This window comes from Cyprinus carpio, chromosome A4 (assembly GCF_018340385.1).
Source record: "Cyprinus carpio isolate SPL01 chromosome A4, ASM1834038v1, whole genome shotgun sequence".
NCBI classification, from domain to species: domain Eukaryota; kingdom Metazoa; phylum Chordata; class Actinopteri; order Cypriniformes; family Cyprinidae; genus Cyprinus; species Cyprinus carpio.
This window is the reverse complement of record NC_056575.1, coordinates 21,512,542-21,517,006: the sequence shown is the minus strand read 5'-3', so window position 1 is coordinate 21,517,006 and position 4,465 is coordinate 21,512,542. Positions and strand designations below refer to the sequence as shown.

At 37.2% G+C, this 4,465-nt stretch overlaps 1 pseudogene; it reads right to left on the bottom strand.

The window, feature by feature from the left end:
• Positions 1 to 234: 234 nt before the first annotated feature.
• Positions 235 to 3,662, bottom strand: LOC109047020 (annotated as a pseudogene).
• Between the last annotated feature and the right edge of the window lie 803 nt (positions 3,663 to 4,465).

Sequence of the window (4,465 nt, the reverse complement as noted above, 5' to 3'; positions counted from 1 at the left end):
ATAGGGCTACTCAGTATTTTCTGTTCTTTATATTTAGCTATGTGTGATCCCAAGCACATTTATGTTTTGTCAAAACATGAAACGCACAGGGTTTAAAACTGTGTGAGAGTTTTAGATCTGTGTTAGAGTTGTTTGTTGTTTTGTTTTTTTATTTGTAGTTTTGATTTTTAAAGTTGGCTATGAGGAAAGAACTGAGAACATCATATGCAAATAAATGTTTACATTTCTAGAAGATTTTATATGGAAGTATTCATTTAAGTGGATTCCCTGCAGAGTCTTCATTTCAAGTGGGTTAAATTTTGAGCAGAAATGGTAAGTATGTTGCATTAAATACATTATTGTCACGGTCTGTGTTGTTTTTTAAAAATTTTTATTCTGTTTCAGTTTTAAGTCTGTCTCTGGTTTAGATTCAGTTTTTAGTTTCATTGTCTGCCAATGCCATTTTCCTTTGTTCTTTTCCCGTAGCTCCTTAGTTGCCATGGTTACCTTCATTAAGAGATTCAGTTCAGCTGTGTTTGTTCTGTTAGTCTCAACTGTTTGTGTTAGTAGTTCAGTCATATAGTGTTTGTCTATAACTGTAAGTTAAATGAAGGTCTGACCATATTTTAAGAGTAATCAGTGCAGAAGATATTTTCAAAGGGCTGGTGGTTGAGGAGCTTTCTATGTAAAGTGCTTTGAGTGTCCAGAAAAGCACTATATAAATGTAAGGAATTAAATGCACAAACTTATTCTTGCCACTTTATGTTTTATTGGGAGATTTAAACAACACTTTTGACAGTCAAACAAGTTACATCACATTTCAATAAAAAGGTTAAATTTCACATTTTTTTACTATTCATTTTCAACTCTTACGCCACATTATTATTGATACATCTTAATACATCTGTGATTATTAAACATTTATTAAAAGTTAAAACATTAAGTCACATATACACATCTTACCGTTACTGATTCATCATGTGATATAACAATATAACTGAGCAGAATCTGTGTATGATTTAACTGGTTAGACGACACAGTTTCAGCGCTGAGTGTTTATTTCCTCCAAACACAGCTCAGAGCGGCTGAATGAATGTGGTCTGGACTCACTGTGTCTGAGACGCTGCTCTGTGATCCACAAACACTCCTAATCTATGGCTTCAGACAGACAAAGCCTATTATTCACTGAGTTTGGATCCAGAGTCAACAGACGGTAATCTGATGAAGGTAATGTGCATCGTTCTTCATCATTAATATAACACATGAGATATTATTTTATAATTATAAAGTTGGACTGTATCTCTAATTGGTAAAATCGTCAATTGAAACCTTCATAACGAAATGAGGAAGAATTTCATTCAAGTCTATGTTAAATACTGTGTGCAAAAAAAGTATAAACTAATTATTTAACAGGTAGCAGTATTTACCTCCTGTGAATATAGTGATGTGACACCGAATGAAAGTTTTCTGTCTGCTAAAGGCTAAAATTTTTACAGTTGTTAATGTTAAAATAACATTATGTGTGTTAGAAGTGTGCAATATGAAACCTAAATTTCATTTCAATCCACATATGTTCTATCAAAATGAATAGCATTTGTTAAAATAAATGCATTCTCCATCTGAATGACATGCGCACATGTACTGTTCAAAATATCTCCCATATCTGTGCCTAAACTACTGTATATAATGCATGTTTCCTGTAGCACAAGACATTAATATAGATGAATCACGACAACAAGACACAGCACAAAGAATTCAAAATGCTGTTGCAAAATATCTGTATGCACAAAACTTTATATGTATTAATGTCCCAATGTGTTTTTCCAATACTGTAAAGTGACATCACTGATGCAGTTTTTTTTTTTTCACATTTGCAACTATTATTTAATTGATGTAAAACAAAGTCTCCCATGAGACTGGATTTCACATACAGTATGTGTTAATTACTCACAGTAAATTACACTGTAGGAACGCTTTCTGGTGTGATATTCAGGAGCGAGAGCTTTTCACTACGGACACCAAAACACATCTGAATCTCACATTAAAAGAAAATGAAATAAAACTACAACTTTAAACTACCTTATATTTAATGAAAGCATCTAAACTGATTTATGAACAAGATTCTGTGTTTACCTTTTTTAGTTATCTCTTCGCTCTCTTCTTTGCAGAACTGCAGGTTGTCTCTGAGCTGAGAGACTAATTTCACTACATCATCAAAAGTCTGATGAGAACTGACAGTGAAGCCTTCTGTAGATCCAGAAAAACACTGAAAGAGCGACGGCAAACTCTACAGACACAAAGACAAAAACACAAACTCTCTGTAATCACACAAGCTTGTTAAAGTCCTCAGTGTTTGAGGAGATCTGTTACCTGGAGGAAATGAACATGATCCGGTGTTTCTGAAAGCTCAATGATCTCCTTCTTCAGTCTCTCCAGCTGCTCTTCAGCTTGATTCATTACAGCTCTTTCCTGATCTCTGATCAGCTGCTTCACCTCAGAGTGACATTTCTCAACGGAGCAGATGAGTTGAGTGAAGACCCGCTCACTGTCCTCCACTGCTGTCTGTGCAGAGCGCTGTTATAAAACACACATCACGATCACAAAGAGCTCCAGCACTGGAGCAGTCTCAAACCTTTCTTCTTCTCCAAACTCACCTTATGAGACACCACAGTCTTTCTCAGCTCCTGAAGCTCTTTCTCTTTCTGCTGGATAATCTTTCTCTGCTTCTTCTCCAGATGACGCTGCAGAACACAATTATGACTAAATCCACACTACCATTAAAATGTTTGGGGTTGGTAAGACCTTTTTCTATTTTCTCTCAAAGCACCGATTACATCAGTTTCTCTGATTGAGAGAAGAATCACACAAGAAATGAGGAGAGAACAGCATTAACTGTCGCTCATGAGATGCAGTATAGTGAGCAGGACTTTACCTGTTTCTCTGTCCGCGCTGCTGCAGCTGATACAGTGACATGATTGTTGTGTTCCTCTACCAAACACAGCATACAGATACAGCTCTGGTCAGTACAGCAGTACATTTCCAGTAGTTCATCATGCCGAGGGCAGATCATCTCCTGCAGGCGTTCAGAGGCGTCCATCAGATTGTGTTTTTGACCTCTGAAGAGATTCTCGTGCTGTTCAAGATGAATTTGACAGTAAGAGATACGACACTCCAGACAAGATTTCACTGCTCTCTGTTTAATTTCAGAGCAGGAGTCGCACTGAACATCTCCAGATCCAGCGTGATGAACTGCAGGAGCAGTAGCTTGGAGCCTCGTCTTCTTCAGTTTCTCCACAATTTTGGCAAACGCCACATATTTACACAAATCTGGTCTTGGACTGAAGGTTTGTCGCACTGCACTGAGGGCAGCTGTAAATTCTCTTCCAGTCCTCCTCGTCCCAGCATCCTGAGATGCATCTCATACAGAAAGTGTGTCCACAGGAAATGGTCACTGGATCCTTCAGCAGATCCAGACACACTGAACAGCTGAGCTGGTCCTGATCCACTGAAATACTGGCTTCTGCCATTTCACTCTCTATGAGCACACAGACAGACAGAGAGAGAAAATACAGCGGTTGATTGTAAGCACACTATTTAGTGTTCCTTTTATTTGGTCACTAGGGTGGGATTATAGCAGGTCTCATGTGTGACCAATCATTTTGACTTGATTGAGTGACTTAACGTGACGCAGACAACATGATTAATATTCATGAGCCCAACAGCCTTACAGACTTTAGCACGAGAGAAAAGCTGCTGATAATCTTCTTGAGACGAGACATGACCAAAAAAGAGAGGAATGCTCATTGAATATAAGTAATTAATTTTTAATTTAAAACTCTTAATAATAATAGATCATGTGATTTTAACATTTTAATTCATGGATGGTGCATTTCAGTTCATTAAAAATGCGTTCAAATTCTTTGATTTCCTAAAAATGCTTTATTGATTGATGTTTCCTAAAAGTTCAGTTGTTGCTTGATATTGAATAATGATATCCAATATTCACATGGCATTCATATTATTTAAAACGTGATGTCTGAGCAGAAATGCAGCTCTGGTTTCGTGTGTGTAGGGACACTAAAACTTGTTTTTACATCATTATTGACAGGTGTGCAGTTTTGCTGAATTCTACATCAATACTAGTATGAGTTAAATAATTAATAAAAATAATTAATGTTATCTGTGTTATATATCATCTGCAACAATGTGAACTTTTATAAAGAGTTCATTTTCGAAAGGGAATTCCATGCTGCGTCCTCTAGAGGGCGCTATGGGAACCCTGTCAGCGTGCCCGGTGTCTGAAGCATGAATGAAAAAACGACAATGAACTTGACATTGGCAGGTGGAAGCCTATGACGTAAGCAAATGAGCGACTGTGGGTATAAAAGGGCACCTGTAGAACACGTCATCCTCTTTTTTGTCTTCAGGGTCGTTTGTGTCTGAAGTGTGAGTGGTAAGTATGAGAAAATGTCTAATGTTAGGCGTT